At 44.2% G+C, this 27,630-nt stretch overlaps 2 protein-coding genes across 3 annotated transcripts in view; one reads left to right on the top strand and one right to left on the bottom strand.

The window, feature by feature from the left end:
* Nucleotides 1-17,991, bottom strand: part of ZBTB26 (zinc finger and BTB domain containing 26) — a 29,586-nt gene extending 11,595 nt beyond the window's left edge. The window contains exons 1-2 of one of the 2 annotated variants that reach the window (XM_078641969.1): nt 17,832-17,991; nt 5,799-5,909 (exon numbers count right to left, since the gene is read on the bottom strand). The gene's annotated coding sequence lies outside the window, so the exon portion shown is untranslated. The remainder of the gene's footprint in view (nt 1-5,798; nt 5,910-17,831) is intronic. The other variant, XM_078641970.1, reaches the window with a different exon arrangement.
* A 302-nt stretch (nt 17,992-18,293) lies between these two features.
* The window catches only part of ZBTB6 (zinc finger and BTB domain containing 6), a 47,377-nt gene continuing 38,040 nt past the window's right edge, over nt 18,294-27,630 (top strand). The window contains exon 1 of the mRNA XM_078641968.1: nt 18,294-18,521. The gene's annotated coding sequence lies outside the window, so the exon portion shown is untranslated. The remainder of the gene's footprint in view (nt 18,522-27,630) is intronic.

Raw genomic sequence — 27,630 nt, 5'->3', positions numbered from 1 at the left:
CTTCATGATCACTCCTCTAGCTCTCCGTCTGCTGCAGGTCCTCCAGCTAACCAGTACCCACTGCTCCGAGTCTGTCTGCCTCCGGACTGCACCCAGTTCAGCAGAATCTCCACCCATAGCTCAGTCAGCGAGCACCTGCAAACTCCCAGGGCATCTTCCCGTCTAAGGGCCTGAGCTTCAGCCCCTGTCCAGGTTGTGACATCCCTCACCCATGTCTCTAGCCTTGGTCACCTCTCAGACTTCAACGACTATTGCTATTCTTGGTCTAGCTAAAGCGAGAGCTAAATCTGCTAATCTAATGCCCAAATTTTTGTTTTTAATGTCTGTGAAATCCTCATAACGGACAGATCTGTACAGTGCAGGGAAAAGTGACTCCAGGCTGGTCTGAAGCTTCAGCAAAACTGCATTCCAAAAACTCTGCATTGTGGGGCATGATGTAAGAGAAGTCTGGGTATAATATTTGGAATTTAGATTCTAGTTCTTCAAGTTTTTTGTTGGCCATGATAGTGATCATTCTGCCAGAGTGTTTCTGGAGAGATTTCCAGAGCGGCATTTTCATTGAAGTAATTAATGAGTGTAGAGCATATTTTTTCTCGACTGGTTGAGGCATTTAGAAGTGTCTTGCTAGTTAGGATGTACTCGTTCCTTGAGTGGGAGCTATGTGGGTTGGAGTAGAAAGTGAACTTACTATCTGTGGGGTTGACTAGCCTCCATATGTCGGTTAGGTTATGTGGCGCACATACTTTTTTCATTTGTTTGTGGGATTTCCCTGGTAAAAGTTTGCAGTTTTCATTTAGTCTTTGATTAAGATTGACCCAGAATGAGGTCCAGTCGAAGGTGGGTGTATATACGTTCACAATGAATAATTGCTGATTGCGTTCTTATATTTGTGAGAAGACCCTTCTGCTTTCTGTCTCGTGCATATTTTTAATTACTTTAATGCCTGCAGATCCAGCAAAGACCGGGATGACTCCGTTTTTCTTGTCGGAATCAGGGGAGCATGCCAGTACAAGTCGTTTGGGGGGTTGTGGGAAATATCACTATGCTGGTCTCTTGGAGTAAGAAGACTTCACCTTTCTGTTTATGGCAGTATTCTGTGATCTGCCTTCTTTTGACAGGGTGATTGAGCCATTTCATGTTTAACAAGAGAATCTTAGAGAAGTGTGGTTAGGCATAATATATGTTTTGGGGGTCTCTGAATAGTTTGAGCGGTTCTGAGACGCGAGAGGCTTAGTTTAAGGTGGGAAACTTCATGTAGAGTATGTAGAGCAGAATGGACTTGGCAGATTAGGCTTGGGATTGCCCCGGGTGGGAGAGGAGGAGGATAGAAAACCAGGAACAGAAAAGTAAGGAAAGCAATGAAAGAAGAGAATACATAGAAAACAGACGTTACCCTCCCTCGGCAAAAGGCGGTGCACTGGTAGCCACGGATCCGCACTGTGGGAGTTTTGAAAAGCGGGGTGGAGGGATACGGCAGTCAGGGAAGGGTTTGGTGGATAGTGGAGTAGAAGGCAGGGAGCAATAGGTATTCAGGGTCAGAGTTGAGATTTGGAAGGCTAAATCACAGTGCTATTCAATTGGCACTGGATGCCGATCATTTGGAGCAGCTTTGAGCAATCTTTGGGTTGTTAGTTTGCACAGAAACTTGTGAGTAAGCATACATTGCGTAAAAATTTCAAACATCGAAGGCATATAACAGAGGTAACAACATCAAAGCTCAATCAAAAAGTATGTTAATACAGTATATCGCTGATCAGAGAATTAGAGGTCTGATTGAGTAAAGCGCCGATAAATGAGGAGTACAGTCACCCTAGAATCGTACAAGTACTATCTAAAACGTAATATGCAAGTAAGACAGTTACAAAGCCCTCATAGAAAATGTATCATTGTTACAATTTGATAAGCCTGCAATTGAGAACAGTTACAATGACAAATTCAGCATAGTTGAGGTGAGGTGATGAACATGGAGAACATATTTGAACGTACTTAAACATCTATGCATTTTTTATCTTCGCAAGAGATGCCATATGTGTGATGAGATAGAGATTGCATAACAGGTTGTGTTAGGTCGAAGTTTGAACTAGACATTAGCTATGGTTTCATCCAGATACGATGTTATATTTTACTTTGGCCAAAAGTGGTGAAGATATCTGCTCTAGTGTGATTGGGAGGGCATGTGTGGGCATGGTTGTGTATGCACGTATGACTGTGTGTGTATGAGTAGGTTATGATAATGGTGTAGGTGGGAGTGTATGTGTGAGAGTATGAATAACGTGTGGGTGTAGAAGTATAAAGGTGTGTGTGAAATGGTAGTTGAAGCACCTGTGGTATGGGAGTGCATATAGGAGCGTGCAGTCGAACCAACGCAGAGGCATAAAGTAATGTAGTTATATGCTAGTTATATCATAGATGAGTGTAGAAGCGAGTGTGATTTTGTCAGGGTGCAGAAAATTACCTGCAGAGGTCAAGTACAAGGTGCCTGGGGGTGAGCGTATGCATTTGTTTAAGACAAGCTTGCATACATACTCATTTTTTACATCATACAGAAACCATTATACATAAGATGGGATGGAATTAAGAAGGGCGAGTCTTATGTGATGTAAAGGAGAGTAGTCCGGAACCACAGTCAGGGTTGTGTGGCACAGTCAAATCAGGAAATAATTTCTTGATGGTGTTGGTTTTCAATAGAAGATTGGAGCTCCGTAGGGTCACTAAAGATCAACGTTTTCCCATGTGGTTAATTTTAAATCGGTCTGGGCTGAAAAAGGAGAATGTGATGTTCAGCGCTGTGAGGGGGTTCCTCAGAGATAGGATGCCTTCCCTGCGAAGCAGTTTTATTTTGCATAATCTTGGGATATTCTGATCTTTATGTTGTTACAGGTTATTGTTTTTGACTTCCTCATGTGTGCTGAGATAGTCATGAAGTGCTGGAATCTAAAAGGTCTGAAGATGAGAGGACATGGGGTTATGGCACCCGGGATTGGTCTGGTTGGGACTCTGTGTCCTTTTGATTTTGAATGGTCTCTCAAATTTGATTCCAAGGGTTTGTGGTAAACATTGTTCGAGGAAGGAGGCACATAAGGAGGCTTGGTTTTCTCGCCCTTCAGGCAACACAAAGATTCTGAGGTTTCCTCTTCTGTTCCTGTTCTATAAATATGTTATGGTTCTTGAGAGGATGTTTAATTGCTTGGTGTTGGCCTAGGATATCTTTTTGTCTTGAAGGCTCTCATCCTCCATCATGCTGATTCTGGATTCAGCTTCCCCTATTCATGTGGATAAGGATTTAAAGTAATTCCGCAGGTAGAAGATACCAATTTGTAGTAGGTTGTTATTCACTTTGGTGCTTTGCATCAACTCTTGCAGTGAAGAGCGGTTGTGTAGGACTAAGTCCGTTTTGTCGTTAACATCTAGGGTTTGTTTTGATTTGACAGGCGACTCAATTGTAGGTGGGTGTTGTTTGGACCTTTTGAGGGATGCCTTTTGTTCTTTGCTGTCTTTATGATCCTTTGCGTCCCTGTCTTTGGAGTATCTTTTCGCCACTGGGGTGTAAGCACTAGTATTGGGTCTTTCTGGTACTGTAATTGATCCATTTTTGGAGTTTGTTGGCTATTTGTGTTGGTAAGGTCTGGCTATGGTGTGACCTTGATTGGAGTCTCAGTAGGCAGCATTTGAGCTGAGTGTGCTGGATTTCAACTCAAGGGTGACACTATTGCCACATGCTCAGTACTGCTACAATTACTTGCTGTGGAGGCACAGGTTACTGTCGATTTATAGTAGCTCCCAACACTGTAGGAGTGACGGAAGAGCTGCAGAGGGGGGTGTACTTTATTCAGATCCTGCTGTTATCCTCTAGAGAATTGGTAAGCCACACACTGTGACACTGTTATTGAGTGTTTCATTAATTGCCAGTGTTGCACTATTTGCCAGGTACTTTAAAGTTCATAATGGCTTATGCAACTTCTATGATGTGGGTGTGAGGCAATGGGCCCCGAGGGAGGTGTTAGCTTGGAAGATTTTACTACATACTCTTGATTGTATTTTGATGATTAAAGTCATGTAAACCACTGGCCGAGTGAGACAGCCATGTGTAGAGCTACATGATGCGCCTCACAGTAGGCCTTAAAAATTAGGCTGTAGGCCAGATATTAGCCTGATACTGGCATCGGAGCTACTTGCTCCCTTTGGTATGTGCTTTCCAAATTAGAGGGGGTGAGAGGTTGCGATGCGTGTTAGCAGCTGCAGAGGCTCTGGCCTCAGTGTTGCGTACAAGGTTGTGCGGAAGTGTGCGGTTATTTAATTGAGGTAAACACATCACAGGCCCAACACCAAGACAAGGTAAGACAGTCGCATAAGAGTATGCAGAGTAGCAGAGTATGCACTAGGGTGATACAGCGGGCCCTGCCTCAGCAATATGTAGGTCGGAGCTGCTGATATGTAATCAGGTCCTTCATATAATTAGCATTTGTGCACACAACCTTGGTGCCGAACTTGCGAAGGGGTGAACAGGCATGCAAGGGTGCAGATCGAAGCCCTTAGGTCCGTCCTGTACCAGCACTGCATGCGCCTCCGTCACTGGTAGTGTGCGTTAATGGGTGTGTAGTTCTGCAGTGCCATCTTACCACTCTATTGCGCTGGCCCCTGGAGGAGAACTGCACTTAAGGGTTGCGAAATTAGCAATGGGGGCAAGCCCTTTACCTCATTTGTAGTTAAGTGCATATCTTCCTATGGAGGGTCAGTAAGCACTTTGGTGGTGGGATCGTCGCGGGGTGCCAATCCCTGTTGCGCTGCAGGTGCCATTTTATCATCCTGCCAGCCCTGCTGAGGCCATGGGCATCAGGTAGTAAAACGCCATAAGGAGCTTCAAAAGACGTTTTCCATTCTCAGTAGGTTATCTGGAGCATGTATCTGCCTTATTAGTGGTGAATGGTGATGGACTGAGGGAGATAAATGGATATGATCTCCCCCGGCTGCCAGAGCTCACACTTTAGGCAGCAATCTTGTTTAGACTCGAAGACACGCACCCCAACAAACTTTTCCTTTTTACAAGAAAAAGTTGGAGGAGGGAAACTGTGCCCCCCTCCCCCAGGAGAAAATAGGGTTCGTGGTTTTTGAGGCATTGCTACATTGTGAGCTTCTAGCACACAACCCCTTCCTGAGTCAACCTTGGACCGTCCCTCACTACCTTGACTGTTAAGTGCCCAAAGGGGTTGTTGGTCTTCAGTTTGAGGGGGCCACATTATGGGAACCTAAGGACGGAAGCTAAAGACCCCGTTTGACTCAAATGGGGTCCACTAGGTTTTGATTGGCCGGTCTGCAGCCTCCTGACCTGGATTTATGATGCCGAGTAATTTGTAGGAACACAAACAGCACACCGATGAGACTCAACATCACTATCTTCAAAAACTCAATACGAGTTTTACAATTGTTGTACTAGCCATTGATGACAGACGTTTAAAAAAAATTACATTTCTTATTTAAAAAAATGAATAGTACTTTCACAACATTAGTACGGCTTTGCCTAGAGCTAACATCTAAATATCTACAGGCACAGGAGTCATGCATGCAGTGTGAAATACTCTAAATGAGAGACACAAAACGGATGTTAAACCACATATCACTTACATTGCTGCTTGCAGAACAGCACATACTGAAACCGTACTGCCAAATTATAGAGTTATGTGACCTGGGTCAAGATTGTCCAAGCTTTTTACATTTCCAGCATTAAAAAACAATAGAATGACAACAGCGAGGAACAGTGCCTTGATGTCAAGAGCAACTAAACACACAAGTGTATTTACCGTCAAGGACTAAGAGAGCGATTGAAACGGTCAGCATCTGTTTGTTGAGAATCTCTGTGCCATACTCAGCAAAAAAATATCGGCCACTTGTGCATTGTTGTGGGAGAACATCTGTGGTGGGGGTAAGAAAAATTTCCAAGCAGTAATGTACATAAAAACCTGTATTATTATCAATCTGAAAGTATTTTCATGAAAACATTTTTACACAGATGTTCACTTAGAGATTCCCTAAGAATTCCAATGAATTAACCTTATCCACATCATTACAAAACCAATTACCAGATGTAAATTAACATGCAAGATCCAGGAGGAGGATTTCAGACATTGGGTAAATATCCAAATGTGAGAACATCTTATCAGCATTAACAATCAAAGGCATAGCAGATACAAGACATCAATTTTACAGTCTTATTTCTATACATGCAAACATATACGTATCATACACATAACAGAAATTATGCAGTTATCCTGCACTGATTTAGACTGCATTTCCCTTGTTGACTCAAAACCAAAACTACATTTAAATAGTAGTCAAGTTTCACGAATGGCATAACGCCACCTCCCGGTAATTTGCATCTGCTCTCAAACCCTTCAAATAGTAAACTCACCTTCCCTCTCTCCTTACATTCCATTTGCCATGTCAACCAATGCCAATCCACAAATGCACTCTTAATCTACACATGTAGTCTAAAAGTGAGGACAGTGCCATTACCAAAGTAGTACTCTTCCTATTGAAAAAGAGCTACAGAATCTGTCCATACATTAATATCAAAGTCTAGTTCTGGAAATCTGCAATTGCATGCCTATATGTTTGCCAGAACCAATAGTGGTAAACTGGGCATTTAATAGCTGGTATGGCCTACTGCAGTAGGCTCTGCAGTTGTAATGTTGTGGTGTATATGTGCTATTGCATGGCTAATGAATGCCATGACTTACACGTTTTCAAGCTATTTCAAACTGGCTCAATAGTAGAACATTATCACTTTACAAAACACCGACAGTGTATTAACTATCTCTGCTACTTTAAGAGCAAGTATGCAGTTATGGGCACGTTAAAAAACACACGAATGTATTCAGCTACAGGACCAAATAGTCAATACCATCAAGGACTTGCTGGAATCATGTGCTGCAGTGTTGGCTTTTCATGGTAGTATCACACCATGTGGCACTATGAGAAGCCCAATAGAGTCAGTTGTAAGAGTTGTCTAACCAAATGTGTTTGTTTTAAGAACAGAGAAGATACCATGAACAAACTTCACCTGACCACCAGTGCTCTGAACTTACAAAAGCGTGTGAGTTCTAGAGATTAGGACAAAAGTTGCGGAAGGAAGAAACAGACACAACAGCATTAGAGTCATGGGTCAGGGAGAAAAGGCCAGTGATAGCTTGGCTACTGCATTATTGACACAGAGACACAACATTGCAGATGGAAAGAATGTCTAAGCCATATAAACTGGACAATTGTTTGGCATTTGCATTTCCAGATTACACTGCTGCTGTCGAGTTTAAAAGACCTTTATTGAAGTTGAGAAAGTCTTAAGAGGCAAGCCTTCGCTATGCCTTGATGTTTCCCACTACGCTAAAAGTGATGACAGATGGCACATCTGTGTTTTTTAACATAACGTCCTAGGTATGGGACCGGCTAGAACTGTATAAAACAGGAAAAGATTAGAGAAGCTAGATTGGACAACAAGTGCATCAGAAGAAGATGAGGAAGACACACCAATACCCTAGAGCAGTGTTTCCCAAACTGTGGTCCACGGACCCCGAGGGGTCCATGACACGTTCCCAGGGGGTCCGCAGGTAGCAGTTTTAAAAAGCACCTCCTCGTAAAATTACAATAAAAGCGTAAAGATAACACCAGGGATTAATGCACCTACTGGAGAGAGATGAGAGTTTTGTCCAGTGGCAGCTTTGACTTATCTAATGTATAACATAGGGTTAATATGCCTACTGCAAAGATCGTGTACCATGCATTTTAAAAAACTGTATTTTATGTGCATAGGTCAATGGGTTACTGCTTTTTTTTGTTACTGTGCAGTTCATAAGTGACAATTGTAATCTAGCACTGTGACATATAAACTGTCATCAAAGAGCTGCTTGCAAAATGGTACAAGTAAGAAACTTACGTTTTTTCCCAGTCTTTCATTATCCGGATGCTTCTAAAAAGTTTTGTTTGGATGAAAATACATTTTTATTGTTAAAGTCAATCCTAACCACTGTGTTATGCTCTGAATCCTGAGTTTGTGCTTCTCCAGACCAAGCCCTCTTTAAAAATGCCTACCAGTATTTATGGCCCGTGAATCCTACACATTGTAGTCCCCTGTGCCTTATGTAACATTTTCTATACGCTGATTTACATGTATGATTCATTGTCTCTATATGTGTGTGATGTAAAGTGCTCTGACATCCTACAAAGGTATGAAAGAGGCTATAAAACAAATGAACTACATGTGACAGATGTGCTATGGACGCTCCGTCCATCATCCCCTTTTGTATCGCTTTGTTCGCCCTAAGTGTGGCAGGGTATGCTCAGACGTGAGTCACTTGCTCACTTGGCCACTGGATTCAAGATAGCCTGGCTGATGAGGATTATGAATCCGAAACCGGTCCCAGTATGCTTGTTTCCGGTCCATGGAAGACATGGCTTGGTAGTTCGGGCTGGACTGTTCCCATGAGGCACAGGGTCAGACTGATTTGCATATAGCCATGTCTGAAATGGGGTGGCTGAGTGGGCTAAAGAATGGTGATGGATTAAACCCAGATCAGTTGACTGGGGGTGAGTGTTTGATTTGCTCAAACGCTCCGTCCATCATCCCCTTTTGTATCGCATGGAGAAATGAGAGGCACTGTTGAAGGGTGATAATAAGGGAATCATTGAAGGACCCCAACAAAGATTGTTGCATCCTGGTACATGGTAAGGTCATCATTTTCTATTCTTTAAGAGCAAATACAATTCAATATATAATGATAAATGTGTTGTAGACTGCACCATTGCCTGCACCATTGTTTCCTAATTTGTTTTGGGGGGAGAGCCTCACAAAACCCCTTTGTAGTGGTCAGGCTCACTCACTGCAGTTGGTGTGCACCATATGGGGGCTGGTCTGAAAACATGTGCCAGGGCTTCTTTGGGTTTCAAGTCTGACCCTGGCAGGAGCCTTGTACTGCGAAATAAAACCAACCTTTTAAAAGTTAGTCACACAGATGCAGCACCAACCTTCCCTATAAACTGTTTCGTGTTTTGCAAATTCTTTCAATAAGAATAAGGATATTTACAACAAAAGTGGCGGACAGTGTCGTTAGCCTCCTTGGCTTAATGACATGCTCCGCTACTTCAGAAACGCAGGGCTGCACCATATTTACAAGAATTTGGTGCAGCCCTGTGTTTCCCCCTGTGCTAGCGCTACACTTAGCAGTGTAGCGCTGACGCAGGAACCTTTGCACAATAGTGCAATGTTGTCTGAATTCAGGGGAAGATTGTTTATGTACAGGAAAGTCCCCCTTCCTGCACATAAACAATCTTGAAATGCAGTTTTGTCACTTCTAGGTGTGCTGTACAGATGGAAGTTACAAAATGATTATTTTTTTAAAAGATTGTTTATGTGCAGGAAGGGTCACCTTTCTGAACGTAAACAATCCAAGGTGTTTTGCTTTTTCTATGTGTGCTGCACAAGGCACCACACATGGAAAAAGCAAAAAAGAGGAGAAATAAAGCATTTCTCCTCATTTTGGCAAGTTAAGACCAGGTTTTCCCTGGTCTTAATTTTGGCACTTCCTCCTATTCACGCTGCCCTTGTAAATAGGGCAGTGTCAAAATCAACAGGTTTGCAGTGGAATGCCTGCAGCAACACCCACTGCCAACCCCTTTCTCGCTAGGCATTGCGTGAAAGGGGGCTTATTTACAAGGCAGCTGTAAGCCACGTTAAGTGGCTTAAAGATGCCTTGTAAATAAGGCGAAGCCCCTATCATGACGAGAACGTCGCAAAAAGTGACGTTCCGATGGCGAAAGGGGATTGTAAATATGCTCCTAAAATCATTAGCAATTCGAGTATTTGTTTTGTGTGCACACGTTTGTTTATTTTTTTCGAATTACTGTTTTAATGTTTGAAATTTAAATTATACAAATTGCTTGGGGTCCCCGGCTTCCAGTAGTGACTCAATGGGGGTCCTCAGGAGTCAAAAGTTTGCGAACCAGTGCCCTAGAGAACAGCTGAGCCCTTCCGGTTCCCAAACATAAAAAAAGAGAACCAGAGGCAGTAAATGCGACACCACCTTGCCAAACAATACTCTGCCTTAGAAAACTGTGGTGGAGCGCGGCTATTGGGCTCAGTGTCAGATCCAGAGGTGCCAACACATGAACAAGCTGAGATGCCACACACCCACTAGACTTCCAGATGACCCATAGAGGGGGCCTGGGAGGTACACCCCTGCTCTGGTGGGAAACGAAGGAGTTAATTATAACCAGTGGCTTATGTAAAGGCAAGGACAACGCTTCTTAGAGAAGGTCCTCTGAGGTGAGAATGATACATGGTATTATGATGAAGAGAACATTATTTTGTAATGGGGGAATCAGGATAAAATGATCAAAGAAATGAATCAGGCACACCCCTACTTGTTTGTGATCCACACTGAAAGAGTATTTGGGGGAAAGTACATTAAACAGATTGAAAGCTTGAGCAAAGAGCTGGTGTTTTTTGTTCTGGGAGGAGGAGTTGGGAAATGTTTATGCTTGCTGTGGGTATATTCAGTGAATTTGACACCTGTCCGTTTTCCATCACACTGATGGAGTAAGATCTTCTGGCTAGATAGTGGGTGTGGTACTGAAGTCCAAGTCCATGGCTGTGACCATCCTGTCCCGCACAGAAGCGGTCGCTCCCCTCACCTCCTCCACACCTGGTATCGTAGCGCTTGACTCTGCCACTGCGCTTCCAACCGCTAGCAACAGCTATTCTTTCGCGCACTTCTGGGCATTGTTTTGCTTGTGAAATATTGTATTGCTTGTGAAATATTTATTTGCTGAGTGCGTCTCGACTGCTTGTTTGTCGAATAGATATTGCAGAGTGCATTTGGGAGTGCTTTAGATCTCGATTGCTGCCAAATATCGTAGCGCTTTGACTGTGCGCTTTCAACCGCTAGCCACTGCTGCAGAAACTTTAATCTCCCCCATAGCGCTCCATTGTTCCCACTGCCTGTGCCCCAATCTCGCCCTGCCTTGCAGCATTTGTTATTGTTGCTGTCATTTTGTTTGTTGTGCCGTCCCAGACCGTCCCTCCACCTCGCTCCCGCCTCCCAGCTGCCCCTCCCACGCTCCGCCCCCTCCACTCTCCATTTATGACAGATGGACCCACGCGCAGCGGTCGTGCCCCATGCGCGCCGAAGGTGCACCAAAGGTAAGCCCGTCTACGCCCGTCCGCGCCTGGACCGCGCCCAGCGCCAGACCCCCACAAACCGCACACCGGCCGCATTAAGTATGGCGCAGCCACCCTCCTAGCCTTTAACCCCGGACGCACACGCCAATGCTATGAAGCTGCCCCGGGACGTACCCACGGACCCTTCGCCTGCCACTCCTGCAAATTTACCAGCATCAAGACCCTTACCACAACCACTAACCCCAAACACAGCTCCGACTCTAACCTCCTGAAGTGCATCCTGCTGAACACCCGCTCGGTCCACAGACACGCCACCGAACTCTGGGGTCTACTTGACGTGGTATCACCAGACGTCGCCTTCCTCACTGAGACATGGATGAATGCTTCATCAGCACCCGACATCGCCATAGCCATCCCGGACAATTACAAGATCATCCGAAAAGACCGCACCGCCCAAACAGGAGGAGGCATCGCCATCGTCCATAAAAATACCATCAAAATCACGACCAGCTCCGACGTTAACCTTACCACCGCCGAACACCTCCACTTCCAAGTCCACACTGACCCCAGAACCACACTCAGAGGCACCCTCATCTACAGGCCCCCAGGAACACGTAGACAATTCAGCGAGGACATCACGGACTTCATCAGTCCACATGCCCTCGCCTCCGAGAACTACATTCTACTAGGAGACCTCAACTTCCACCTGGAAAAGAAAAACGACAGCAACACCACCACCCTTCTGGACAACCTGGCCAATCTTGGACTCAAACAACTTGTTGACACCCCCACCCATGTAGCCGGACATACGCTAGACCCAATCTTCACTTCCAGCAAACACATCTCCTTCGATCGCACCACAGCTCTCCACTGGACGGACCACAGCTGTGTTCACTTCAACTACAAAACCACCTCGACCCACAACCTGTTCCCCGAAGAATATGGAACAAAATCACCACCGACCAACTCCTCACATCGCTCAACCAAAAACCACCCGCCTTCTCATCGGACCCAAACCAAGCTGCCATCAAATTCAAACAATGGATCACTCACAGTGCTGACGAATTAGCACCCTTGAAAAACCATCACACCAAACAAGACAGCAAAAAGGCCCCCTGGTTCAACGATGACCTTAAGAAATCCAAGAAACTATGCCGTACTCTCGAGAAAACATGGAGAAAAAACCCAACCGCCGACAACATGACCACCTTCAAGGCAGCCACCCGCAAACACCACCAGCTGATTCGATCCACCAAGAAATCAGCATTCAAGAATAGACTCGACAACAATGCCCATAACAGCAAGGAACTATTCAACATCGTCAAAGAATTTACCAACCCCACCGCAGCCTCAAACGACATCACTCCCTCCCAAGACCTCTGCGATTCGTTATCCTCCTTCTTCTACAACAAAATTGCCGACATACATAACAGCTTCGAAAACAGTCCCAACGAACAATCCTCCCCACCCCCCTCAGAACCTATACCGCCCTCTAACAATCTCATCGCCTGGAACCCAATCACCACCGAAGACACCATCCGCCTAATGAATTCCATCCACTCTGGCTCGCCAACCGACCCATGCCCCCACCACATCTTCAACAAAGCAGACTCCATCATCGCACCCCATCTCTGTGATGTTATCAACTGGTCCTTCAACTCTGCCGCCTTCCCAGAAAGCTGGAAATATGCCGAAGTCAGCGCCCTCCTGAAGAAACCCACAGCAGACCCCTCTGAACTAAAAAACTACCGCCCAATATCCCTCCTCCCTTTCCCGGCAAAAGTCATCGAGAAAGCAGTCAATAGCCAACTCGCCGCCTTCCTCGGATCCAACAACTCCCTCGATCCCTCACAGAACGGCTTTCGAGCCAAACACAGCACCAAAACCGCCCTCATCGCAGCCACAGACGACATCCGAACACTACTGGACAACGGAGAAAAAGCGACCCTCATTCTACTCGACCTCTCCGCCGCCTTCGACACAGTCTGTCATAGCACCCTCATACAACGCCTCAACAACATCGGAATACAAGGAAAAGCATTGGACTGGATCGTCTCGTTCCTCGCCGGAAGAACACAGAGTACGACGCCCCCCATTCAAATCAGAGGCTACCGAAGTCATTTGCGGTGTACCACAAGGTTCATTACTCAGTCCCACCCTCTTCAACGTTTACATGAGTCCGCTCGCATTCCATCGCGCGTCAACACAACCTTAACATCATCTCCTACGCTGACGAGACCCAGTTGATCCTTTCCCGCACCAAAGACCCCAACTCCGCCAAAACCAATCTTCACGAAGGCATGAAAGAAGTAGCCGAATGGATGAAAAACAGCCGCCTAAAACTTAACTCAGACAAAACGGAGGTGCTCATCCTAGGATCATCCCCCTCTGCCTGGGACGACTCATGGTGGCCTTCGACTCTGGGCACAGCACCCATACCCACAGATCACGCACGCAGCCTGGGCTTCATCCTAGATTCCTCACTCTCGATGACCAGACAAGTCAACGCCGTCTCATCCTCCTGCTTCAACTTACTTCGTATGCTCAAAAAAATCTTCAGTTGGAGCCCCTCCGAGACAAGAAAGACTGTCACCCACGCACTAGTCACGAGTCGACTGGACTACGGAAACACCCTCTACGCCGGAATTGCAACCAAATTACAGAAAAAACTCCAACGCATCAGCGAGACTCATTTTGGACATCCCTCGCCAAAATCACATTACCGGCCACCTGAAAGACCTCCACTGGCTCCCCGTCAACAAGAGAATAACATTCCGCCTCCTCACCCACGCACACAAGGCCCTCTACAGAATAGGGCCCGAATGCCTCAACACTCGACTATCCTTCTACACACCCACCCGCCAACTAAGATCCTCCAATCAAGGCCTCGCCGCAGTTCCGCGTATCCAAAGATCCACCATGGGAGGTAGAACCTTCTCCTACTTGGCGGCCAAGACCTGGAACTTACTCCCCTCCCACCTCCGCCTTACACAGAACCACATCTCCTTCAGAAGAGAACTCAAAACCTGGCTATTCGATAAATAATAAAACCCACCCCCAAGCGCCTTGAGACCCTCTGGGTGAGTAGTGCGCTATACAAATTCTCGAACTTGAACTCGAAGTCAAAATGTGGGACTAGAGAAAAGGGGAGGGTAAAGCAAGAGAGGACATTTTTTATGACATGCACAAAGGACATATATACATTGTTGCCATGGAATGTTAAAAGTATAGGGTCCGTAATCTAACAATACAAGACTAACGTTTATTTGAAGACACTATAGGTGTTATGGTGCCTATACCTTACACTATAGGTGTAAGAGGTATTTCAACAAACTACAGTTAGCCTGATTACAAAGGAAGAATATATGCAGCAGAATACTAATTGTTAATTGTTTGATATGAGGACCCGGACATGGGTAAGGCCAGGAGTACAGACGGATGGAGCCACTATTGGGGAAAGTGACGTTATATGATACGGAGATATTCCAGACAGCATTTACCCAAAAAAAATCAGGATCAGCTGAGGATTTTTTCTTCCTTCTCACCCATAATTTAAGGGGGGGGGGGGGGGGCGGATTTTAACTTTTTATAGATATTAACCTAGATTGCCCTACCCCGCATTTGGCCAGTTCCAATCCCAATAGTATGTTAGAGGGTTTCACTAAATGGATCACTGACTGGGGCCTTACAGATGTAAGGAGGCTACACCATAACCAAGACCGGGATTACTAATTTTATTCCCCACTGCATGACATTCACAATCACCTAGATAGGGTATTGTGTACTAAAGGGCTATGTCAATTTTTTACTGCCACAGAATATCTGACCATTACCCTCTGCTACGGAAAATTCACTGGAGGTGCAGCCTAGCCCCACTTGATGGATGCAGGTGTGCTCCCTGGAGAGAGGCCATTGTTTGAAGGTTATCACAGTTTATTGTTAACTTAATCAGAGAACCACTGCATTGTACACACTGGTTGGTGTGGAAGCTTTTAAGTGATCAGAAGCCATTGCATTGGCAAGATAGTGGACATTAGGGGAAAACTGGATATTGAGTTAATAGACCTGGATAGATTCATACATGAATTGGAAAAGACCATTATTGGCAGACAGACAGGAGAGGTATGCCCAACTAATCGAAAAATTACGATGTGATAATTCTAACGACTATGTACTATGGAAGCATAAGAGGAGGTCAGAGGCTTGAAGGCTTTTGGAAAGAAGAACACGGGAGAGGGTGAATGAAAATTATGGGAGGTGGTGCATAAGGTATAACTTTTATTTTTCATCCATCGTCCTGTCCCGACCCAAAAATTTGAACATTCTGCTACCTGCCCTCTCATTTTTGCAAATATGCATTCGGCATTATTTATCACACGGTTTACCTTTTAGTCCGTTATGGCTGCCAATACACCAAAAATATATTCCTCATATGCGAATCTATAATTGTACGGGACTGGGTTTTTTCTAATACGGTACTTTTAAATAGCTGCGGTTGTTAATATGTGTAGACATACAACACTTCGAAAAACAATCTTGCAATACATCAGTAAATCTATTCATCCTTCTACCCTTGTTTCACATAACGCAGCAGTCATTTCTGCATTCATGTAAAACACATAATGGAAGCAATAAAGCATAATACAAATAGGGCATCTGCATTGGATGCAAACTGCAGTGCTTAGAGACTGCGCGAAGCAAATACAAAATGTAGTGGCAGCATTTGCCTTGCAAATAAAACAAGCATTGGCATTGCCAATAGGTCTCGCTTGGGGACCTTATAAGTATTTAGTTTTGCAGCACAATATCCTTGTTGCATAATCGGATATTGTGCTGCAAAACTAAATACTTACTGTTGCTATCTCTTCTTTCCTTATTGTTGTTTGTGTAAGGGGTGTTTTCATTGCTGCTAACATATTTCCTTCCCTGTTCGTGTTTGTGTGAGGGGCGTTTTTCACTGCTGTTAACTCTTCCTTCCATATTCCCTGTGTGTTAATTAGGAAACCCTGCATTTCACAGTCTGCTAATTGGAATGTCAGGGTCATCAATGCCGGGAGGGAGAGTGTGTCGGAGACGTGGGAGCGAGAGAGGCAGTGAGTGGATTCGTACAAACATCATGGCACGACAAATCAGTGTGCATGAGAGTGAGTGGGTTTTCATGAGAGGGGGTGGGCGAGCTTGCCTCCGAGAGAGTACAAAGGTTATGGGACGGGAATTAACTAATGAAGTGCACATGTGTATATGTGCGAGATAAAGGAGAAGTTAGCGTGTTTGTGAGAGAAGTTGTTCTGTGCACGTGAGAGATATAAGATGAATGAACTTTAGAAAAAAAAAGGATTTAGGTGTAGCGGTATGAAGAGGAAGTAGGACAGGCAAAGAGAGAGGATGTGAAAAGGTAGAGGAAGGAAGAACAAATGGAGAGGAATCGGAGAAAGGGAGCCGAGGGGGTGCGAGGGATGAGGGAACACGGCCTGGGGGAAGCTGGCTGGGGAGGGGGAGGAGAAATGCAAGGAAGGCTGTGTGCAGCGTAATTAGGGGAGGAGAAGCTGAGAAGCCGCAGAGCGCACGCTGGGCGAAGCCCTTTGATGTGCTCTGCGGCAAATGGAGGGAGGCTGATGCGCGTTCATGTTTGAACACGTGGTTCACATGAACTGCAGGAAAACGCCATGAAAACGCCAGCAAAAAGCTGGTGGTTTCATGATGTTTTCGCCGCTTGAATTCTCGCTCCGCTAGGTCGCGAGACCTAAAAAGGAAATGAATCACAGCGCACACCGGGTACACACTGCTCTGAAAGAGCACGCCGACAACTGCACGACATAATCGTAGTGTGCACTTGAATTAGAATGTACAACAAAATACTAGTGATGCGCACAGAAACGTATCCCCAGCATGGCAAGACGACAGTAGCTGACAATTAATCGTGCACGTTTGCAGATGTTGTACCTGGAACTACAAAGACAGAGCGAAGATGATCAGCTGTGTAACGCACAGAGACAATTCTTACTCAGCGGCTGTAGTACAGATTTGTCACCATGCAAATGTCCATTATCCCCACTGAGTACACGTAGCAAATGTAAAACAATGGCAATGTACAAACTTTGCCCTGCAGGCGTACGTTATGGTACGTTGAGTGTTCATATGCATTATAGCCACAGCAAAAACTCAAGATACAGAGGCCTGGCAGGGCTCACCGACAACAACTGCACGGTATAGGTCCTGCAACTGACATTAGATATATAGTTCACGCACACTGTAAAGGCACAATTACTGTAAAGAAAACAAACACAGGTTTTCCCGAAACACAAACCGCGCAAGCATACACAGCCAATTTAAACACTGTCACAGCGCCGCATGGTCAGATGTACAATCCTAACAACCCACAAAGAGTAGAAGCCTAGCAAGGCACACCCAGTCGTTGCTCCTCCATTAAATTACCTGCTCTCTCGCATACCTTATATATAGACTGTGTTACGAACGTGTGTGTGTAATGAAGGTCTGATAAGCTGCCCGGATGCACAATGTTAACTCGCGGGCAGGTAAACTGCCCTGATGCCTTCACACTAATCAACCTACAGGGTCCATACAACTGCCCTGCTGGCCTTCCCGCAGAGAATCACTACCCCGAACCCAGTCATTTGGCCATCAGCTGCCGTGCAAACCCTACCTTCCCAGCACCTGCGGCCTGTAGTGACGGTACAAGAAGCTGGTAGAAGGGCACGGCTACAAATTCCAAACCCTAAGTGACACAAACCACCTTGCCCAGAGATACAAAATCCATTTGGTGAATTTGAGAATCCTTGTCTTGGAACTATCGCGAGATCAGTACCTGAGTCTTAGCATCGCGCGAAGAAAGCTAAAGACGTCATCAACAACGAATGGAACTAGACCGAGCATGCTACATATCGTATGCTTAGGGCCAAGAGGACGGCCATGTTAGATGTGGAAACTGTTGGATGGGGTCTTTCCACTTATGCAACTTGACGGCGCGATACATTCATTTATACTGGTAACTATTTCAAATTTGCATTTTCAGTAATCAAACGGGTATCTATTTGCAAGTCTATTTTGTTAGGTGGGCGGGGGTTGTTTCGGGCTCTTCTTTTGTGGGGAGTTCGGGCTTTTATTTGGTTTAGGTCTGAGCCGAACTAATGCTTCTTGGTTTATGAGATCTCGCATTGCAGGAGAGGAGAGGAAAGAGCACAAATGGAATGCAAGCCTGGAGGTGGATTGAACGCCCTATATTCAGAGGAAGAGGCTTTTGATGTCATAATTGGTTGCAGGAGTAGCAAACAAAGGTTGTTTCAGCCTTTCTCGGCGGAGCGAGGCTTCAGAACCAACACCGGCTGCTTAACAGGTACCAATACAACAAGATGGGGCCTGGGAGAGTGGCAGACAGTTACACATTAGCATCCAGGAAAAACAAGGTTCAGTTTTCAGGTCGGGTTTCTTAACGAGCAGTGTTTGGGATTACCACCTGACCGGACTCTTTACCGAACCGTATTGTCATGCGAACAGAGGCTAAAAAAATAAAGGAAAATATTCACAATCCTTGATTTCCCTTGCTCACATTGCCACTGGATTCAAGCTAGCCTGGCTGATGAGGGCTGTTAGCACGAAACCTGTTCCAGGATGCTTGGTTCAGACCTGGCTTGGCAGTTCAGGCTGGACTGTCCCCATGAGGCACAGGTTCAAGGCTGATTTGCATATGGCTACGTCTGAACTGGGGTGGTGAAGTGAGCTAAAGAACGATGTTGGATTCAAACCAGATCTGTGACCGGGGTGAGTGTCTGAAAAGTTTCAGCGCTCCGATCATCATGGCAGGGTATGCCCAGACGTGGGTCCCTTGCTCACTTTGCTACTGGATTCAAGCTTGCCTGGCTGATGAGGGGTGTTACCCCGAAACCGGTTCCAGGATTCTTGTTCCCGGTCCAGGGAAGATCTGTCTTGGCAGTTCGGCCTGGACTGTTCCCATAAGGAACAGGGTCAAAACGGATTTGCATATGGCTGATGAAGTGAGCTAAAGAACGATGATGGATTCAACCCAGATCTGTGACTGGGGTGAGTGTCTAAAAAGTTTCAGCGCTCCATCCATCATCTCCTTGTGTTTGCTCAACTCGTCTTAACACAGCTGCTCTTAAAACGCTTATGCAAGGTCTCTAGCAATATTGCATCTCACTACTGTCAAATTTCTGTTTTATATGTGATTTGTAAGGGCCACCGCGCGATAGGCAACTCACTGCGTGGAGTTAAAATTCTATGATGTTGTTTGCCTTTGCATCAGCATTATGTCATAAATAGGGAGGCGAGCATACTACTGTATTGTATTGATGTGACACCATGATGTGGAGCATCTTCAGCCAAACTGGCTGTTCGCCCAACAGCCGAGAAAATTGCATTTTGTGCCTTGTTGCTTCGCTTTTTAACATTACAATGAGATGTGAGATGGTAGCTTAAAATAAATAGCCAGTACTGGCACAACGTGTCACATTGGCTATGCTAATGAAATGCTTTTTTAAGCTAAGATGAAGCAGCAGTGTACTAGGACTTTCAATTGCAGGAGGACCTTTACACCTGAGGATGGTGAGGGGGGAATTTGGGAGTGGGGGGGGGGTACTCTTTCATAACGTCAGTCTAGCCAGGAATTGATCTTCTCTTAAAATAAGTTATTAATCTACAACGAAGATGTTGGTGACAGCTTACTTCTAGTCAAAATAAAAAAATATATTGAGGTTTTTAATGTTTTATACTTTAGCACACTGACTTCTAACTCTTAGTTTAAGGATGTGCAAGATCACTGTATACTGATCCTAGAGTCAACTTTTGAATTGGCGTACCTGCACGTAAGTGACTGAGCAATATATTATTTTCCTACATATATCACTGTGTTGCTGCAAGACACGCGGTACGCGCCTTTCAGCAGCTCACAGATATCTGGTATGAATTTTAAGTGCCTACTCAGGCAAAACTTGATTACTATAAAAGTGCATGGTAGTGTCCAAAATTATAGTGTCACAGGATTAATATTCTTATATTGCCCACACACAAAGAATGAGTGGGAGGTTTGTGAGGTCAGACGAAGGATGTTTTAAATGTACAGACTGTGAATTAAAATGTGGGTGGGACCAGGTTCATAGCACTTCAGCCAGGGTATTTAGGAGAAGGTCGGACTAAATGTGCCTGTTCATATGCAGGTACGCTCTTTACTAAATAAGGGAGGAACAGTTTATTTTTGAAATGAAGAATGTATAAACATGTAATTCTCAAAGGCTTTGGGTTTTTATGCAGAAGGCATGTGTACAATTTTAAAATGTTCTTTTTCTCTTTGGTAATAAAATATTCAGTCTGTATGGCGATTTTTGTCTAAAGCAGTACTTCCCAAACGTCTTAGAACCATGACCCAATTTTTAGAATGACAAACTTTTGCAACCCACCTAGCATTATTGGACATTAATGTAACTAAAGCATGGTGTAGTAGCGCGCTGTCATTTACAGATGGCTCATTTTCTTTTGAAATGCCACTACATTTTTACAGACCTAAAGTTTTACTGATAAAACTATATTGGACATAAATGAATGTGTGGAAATTGGGTTTCAGTGACTATTTGTCATTTGTTCATCACCAAGTAACCTGTTTTGATTTGTTTTGATTCTATTAAAAGCTTTGTTTCTGGCACACTTCAGAATTACAAAAAATCAGCTTAATGTTTGCTTTCCTAACTCCTAAATGTACGCAGTTAATTTACAGGTATTTTTATTGTGTTGTGTTACAAAAAAATCACATCTTACAGCCTTATCTCTCACACTCCATCAGGGGTGTGGAATTTACTAAAATATTTATTTGACCATGGGGCAGGTTGCTTCATAAATCTACTTGCCCTGTAACAAAATCCACTGTTCTCTTCGGTGCCATGTAGTGACAAATTATGGCAGCAATCTCATTATGTAGGGGCTCTGATATTGTCTCTCTGATTATGCCTGGGCTCATAACATAGTAGGGTTTGAATAATAACCATTCCCTTAATCTGCCACCTCTCCACAGATTTACATACTGGGGTTGAAGGTAGTGGTAAACAATATCATTCCAGGATTGGAATGCCCATTTGGGTCTTTGCAAACCCACTAAGGTGCATTTTGTAAGGGCTTTCTCCAGCTCTTCTATAATCTTTTCCCATACTGAGAGAGGTTGGAAATTTACTCCTGAGAAAGGCAGATGTAAAACTTCTTCCAGGGTTAGGAACAAAGTGGTTGAAGGGAAAGTGAACTTGCAAACGCTCAACAGATTTTCGCATGAGCAAATGTGCACATGCATGTTCACTCGTGCTAAAATGCAGTTTACAAATATTCTTAAGACCGATTTCTTGGCCTACTTCTGTGACTTCATGAAAGCTGTAAATCTGCACTAATGCAAGGACATATACCATGGGTGCACCTTTGAGATTTCTTTAATAACTGAGCCCCAAATTAGGTCTGGCGTTAATCAAGACCTTTTGTGTTTATTAAAATCCTATCTCTCTCTCTCTCTATTGGCTGGTTTCACTATCCATGATAACGTTCTGCTCTTTATCAAGGAGCATATTGGTGAACAAAGTTTTGTTCAGTGCCAGGAACTAATGTGGCAATGTGTGCTTTTTGACACCAACATTTATTTCTGCAAATGCTTGTTATAATGGTGAGGGCCCAGCAGCTCACTCACCATAAAGTTTTTACAAAAACCATGACAAAACAGGAGACGCATTGACAAAACCACCAATTTCAGACCTACTGACTTTGCCAATGTTCGTTTGTTTTTATGTTTCCCATAATCGTGTTGAAACTGGTTCCACCAATTTTTCCATTATGAATATTTTTGGGAAATACTGGCATGCATCAACGCATTTTATGAATGATGCTGCAAAGAAATCTAACCTACAATTTTACAATAGTTTAGCAAAATGTTTTCTTTCCTAGTTGCATTTTTTTGTGACCAATTTATTTTGAACACAAAGAATCATCCATCTTCCTTTCAAGTTTCTGCAAATATTTGCATCTAATCAGAGAGCATTTTGGGAGCATTATACATAGTCTCATACTGCTAAGCTTTGAAAATGGGTGTGCACATGTTTATACTGGAACTTCTGTCAGTAGTGCAGTCGGAGCTTACAATATTTCCTTACAACGCTCACCCTAATAATAAAGGCTTTGCATTAATTAACCATTATTACAAGTTTGAAGAGCATTAACCTATAAACACAAAAATTCTCTTAACTGCAGCCAATGCCCATCCCTGATCCATAATGTGGTACTGTAAACTGGAAGCCAAAGGGGTCTGTGCTGCATGGGGTTGCGCCTACTTGTGCAAAGGACAAGATACACATGAGCACCTGTTGTCCTTGGCCCCAAACAATATGTCGTGGGCACCGGGCTATAGGAATTCTAAACCCCTGCTCTGTGTACTCCAGAAAGACTGTCTCATAATTCACATTATTTTTCTTTGTTTACCTACAAAGTGGGAGGAGTTTGTAAACACCAATATTCATGTTAACAAAATAAGGAGCCTCTGTCTTTGAAGCGCAGTAAATGTGACATGATAAATTCAGAATTTAAAGGCATCTTTATTAATTGCTGGGACTTTCGCGAGGCACCAAAACATTGGCTTTGTGACCCACCAGTGGGTCACGACCCATGGTTTAGTAAACACTGGTCTTAAGTTTTTATTATACTCGACATCTCAGCAGACTTAGTACTTACAGAACGTGAAAAGAAATGTATGAAATATATTTGTAAACACATAATATTACTATTTGTCTAATTTTTGGATGCATATTACATAAACATTGCCACATTCACTCCTAAAATGTAGTTTTCTGTAGTCCTTTTACAAAGGAATCCTTATTTCAATGTTTTCTTATCTGTGGCATCCATAGTATTTCCAGTGACCGCCTTGCCTCAAACATATCTTGGTAGATGGTTCATAATCATTGAGCTCTGAGCTGTTCAAGCGGGAATTAGACACCCAGAAACTAGAAGTCACTGGGCTCTGAGCTTCATGAGGAGATGCACCGAGTTCCCGCTCCAATTCTGACGTGCCCAGCCAGAACCAGCACATCACAAAGTAGGAAAGGTGTCTCTGGGACACTAGCCAAAGTAGCTGGGATGCGCCCAGTCAGTGGAACCGTGTGCACTTCAGAATTTTGATCTCTTGTGGGGCGATGGCTGGCTCATTCAGGGTGCAAAGTGATGGTCACATGAAATGTAAAGTCACATTAGAGAAGTAAGGCCATGCACAGCTGACAACCTCATTTTTCTCTTACCCATGTACCAGGTACACATTCTTCCTGTTGTAATATTCCTTAAGCAACCTCTCCATCTTTAGTAAATTCATTTTCATTACAGAGGGAGACCATTTACTGCACAACTTCATTATCATCCAAGCCATGTTATCATTTGTAAAAGGTCCCCCCTCTAGAGTACTAAAGGGACTGTATTTTGTCATAGTGCATGTTAATCTGTAGGCTTATACTGTCTTGCCTAACCCTCTCTCCTATCATAACCAGCAATAATGTCTCTCCCTGCACACTGCCCATTCACTCTCTGTTAAAGCAATCCACAACTCTGTTGCTTACGGAAAGATAAACTGGTGTGCTCTACCCTTTGATACCATTCCTGTCAAAAAAATTGACTAACGTTTCTGCTGTGAATTGCAGCCCATTGTCACTCAGTGCGGACTTAGGTATGCCTCAAAAATATTCTTTCTAAGAAGGAAATTATGACATTAGCATCTACAGTTTCAGATACCTCAAATTCTGGCCATTTCGAGTAGTGGTCAATGACAACAATCTCATTTGGATACTCCCCAATTGTCCAAAATTCGTACTAAATATCTATACTTAGATCTTCCCACGGAGTCTGTGGACATCTCCGATCCCCCAGCGAAAGGCGGAACACTAATTGCGACTTATGTGAATTGGCACAAATATGACCGTTCCCCAACACACACCCCCTCCCCCCCCCAAAAAAAAATTCCGCCTCTACATCAAAACTAGGCCACCGGTAAGATGATTTTACTTTTCTTTTGTATTATTATTATTTGTTGAAGTTTAACTATACAATAGGTGGCCTTCGTGGTAAATTTCTAAAAGTCTTTGCTGTTTCTTTTCAGAAGGTAACACCCTGTCAGCTACAAGAATGTGTATCGCTAAGAGACAACTCATCCTTGATTTCCCACTACTTCTTACACTCTTCATGCAGTTTGTTTTCATCTGTCCAGCCATTGGTAATCAATTGCCTTACCATTCTTAACCCTTCGTTCTCTTCATAACTTGTCTCCCACTCCTCATCTAATATTGCCAAATTGCCCTCACTAATCATGGCCACACTTAATTCGTCTCAATTATTATTGATGTATTTACACATAGGTAGGGGTGAACGGCTCAAATAATCTGCCACTTTATTTTTCTCCTAGGTAAGTATTCCACATCATATACAAAATCCAGCCACCTATGCGTAATTCTCATAATATGCAGTGTAGCTCAGTCCTCCCTATTAGATGTAAGGACTCTCGTATGCGGCTTATGGTCCGTGCGTAATCTGAATCTAGATACTCATAAATATTGCCTGAATTTTTCCATGGCCCACACTGCAGCCATTATTTCCTTCTCAATTAGTGAGAACTTCTCCTCTGCAGGTGACAATGAGATAGAGGCATATGCTACAGTGCTTTCTTCCCCTATATCTGAAATTTGGGTTAAAACAGTCCCAAGATCCTTGCCACTGGCATCTGTTGTCACCACACTACAAGCCTATTCCATGTAGGAGCTCAGGGGATTAAAGGAACAGGTCGTCCCCCTCTCTATGTACTTATAACAACACAGGACCTGTTACTTTCGCTGATGCAGTTACCCTTGGTCCACCCCTCCTATCTCTCCCTTAGGATAGGGAAATCACCATCTATTCTGGTTGGTATTTCTAGACCAGGTTCACCACTTTCAAATTGTTAAAAAAGAGAGAACGCTGTTCACCCATCTATCTCTACCTGTCTCTCCCTCACCTGCCACCCACATTTAGTGAGTAAAGCACAGGAGGGAAGGGGTTGAGACCCAAAACCAAGGTGAAAGAAAAGTGAGAAAAAGTGAGGAGAAGAGTGGTGTCGCCTCACGGGAGTAACACCATGGAGGCTCTGCAGGAAGGTACTCGCCTGCCGCCTAGGTTCTCATCATCAGCACACACCACTCGAACAAAAATTGTGAGGTGAAAAAGAAAGATTAGGTGAAGGTTCTCGGGCAACAGTGCCTACGTGCGCACCAGGATTTGTGTGCAGCAAGCCTGTACCCAACAGGACAAAAGTTAAAAGTGAGCTACTACTCGCTGGCCTTCTCTGTTTTATTCTTGGCTGCTAGTATGCTCATATTAAAATGCCAACATGTTTCGTTGCCTATTAGAAAACTTACGGCAACTTCTACAGGGCTTGTGTGTGTCACTTCACCCTACACCCATTCACTGGTATTCCTGTAAATGTAAATTCCTCGGCAATGGCGTCCTTCCACCCACAATGCGAGAGGCAGCTATCTTCCTCTTACTGAAACCTGATAAAGATCCACTGAATGCACCTCTTATGGACCACTTTCTTTGATACATTTTGATAACAAAATTCTGGCTAAGATGCTTGCAAACAAGCTCTCACTCTGTTAGATCAAATTATCTCTTCTGCACAATCTGGATTTATTCCACATATATCAACTGCACTTAACCGTAGGACAGTCTTTTCGGTATTAAACAGGATCTCCCCTACCACACCTGCAGCGCTGGCGCTGCTAGATGCTGAGAAGGCCTTTGACTCTTAGAATGGCTACCCTTCGTAAGCTGGGCATGCCTAAAAACTTTATAGCACTGATCTCACTTTATTCCTCTCCAACGGCTAGGCTTCGAGTAAATGGGTTTCTATCTGACCCTTTTCCTATATTGCTTGGCACTCGACAAGGCTGCCCGTTACCACCGTTACTTTTCATAGTGGCTATGGACCCACTGGACATCAAGCTGAGCTGAACTATATGCACAGTTTTCTTATGAATAGGCTGCTAGTGCCCTGCGTACGACAATACTATCCTTCCCAATCCCCCATGAAGAGTTCACACCTTTAACGCTATTTATCACAGATCACGATGTATCGCACATGGTCACTAAACTATACTGTGCCTGCATTGCACTTGAATAGGTGCGAGACTGGGGGGGGGGGGGGGGGAAACGCAATGTCACTGGGAAGAAGATCTTGGACAACCACTCACTGATAAAGAAAGGGCCTGCAGCAAATTAAGAAGGTCTCTCCCAATCACTGTCATAAACTACCGCACTTTAAATGTGTCCATATATATTATATCACGCCTATTGAATTGGCTAAATAAGACACCTCCAAGTCTTCTCAATGCTCCAAGTGTCAATCATTCAGCGCTGATTTTGCTCATATGACCTGGAATTGTCCCATCATCTCCACCTACTGGAACTGGATATTTCAGATGCTATCCAACATCACTTCCACGTTGATCGTGCCTTCACCCAAAATGGTCCTGTTGGAAATTGTCTCTGAAGTCTCTACCTGTTACCGCAGGTTTACAGCAATTGCATTGTTGTTAGCCAAAAAGGAAATTGCAGTTAACTGGGGGGCCCAGCAACGCCCCACAAAAGAGACCTGCCTGTGCAGCATGGCATACTGTGATATGCAGACTGAGACCTACACTACCGTGCAACCCCCCCACATCCCGTCCTAAGGATAACTGGGACTTATACCGTACATATCTGATCACTTTGCAGCACGATTCCGCTGCCGCCTCCCCAGTATGTGTAACCGTACAGGATGGGAATCTACGCTCCCCCCTTCCACAAAACATAACGAGCGAAACCAACATTGCAATGGTTGCTTTGAGAAACACTTCTTGTGCTAACTATTCTCTCTTATCCTAGGCATGCCCCCCTTTTTTCCCCCTCTTTCTCATTGTAGTGTTCTATATTATCTTTTATATCGATAGCCTATCCTCCACCATCTCTCATAATATGGGAACGTTGATCACACAAATTGCTATTGTACTGATGTTGTTCCATGTAGCCATGTATGAGCATTTTTTCCATGTACACCAGCTATGAATGCAGCCTGGCTCAATGCTCCCCCATGTTCCCTTGTACTGAGATTAGGCTATACTAAACGACTCTGTATGTTTGTATTCTTTAGAAATAATAAAAAATCAACAACAAAAAAGAAAAAGAACATACGAACGAGGGGGACAAAGTAGAGATACAGAAACACAGACTGTTCCTTCTATACTGGATGATATCGCAGCTAATTACTGATGCAGTCTGAATTGTGAATACCTACACACTCAATACTAGGCTGAACTTCCCTGCGAATTGAACTAGTGCCCTATAGTAGAAAACCTCGTATTATGCACCCAGTTGGAGACCGCTAGAGCACAGCTAGGCTTTCCAAGTGCAGCTAA

Source organism: Lissotriton helveticus, chromosome 5_1 (assembly GCF_964261635.1).
Source record: "Lissotriton helveticus chromosome 5_1, aLisHel1.1, whole genome shotgun sequence".
Classification (NCBI taxonomy): Eukaryota; Metazoa; Chordata; class Amphibia; order Caudata; family Salamandridae; genus Lissotriton; species Lissotriton helveticus.
The sequence above is the reverse complement of the archived record's forward strand: the minus strand, read 5'-3'. Positions and strand labels throughout refer to the sequence as shown.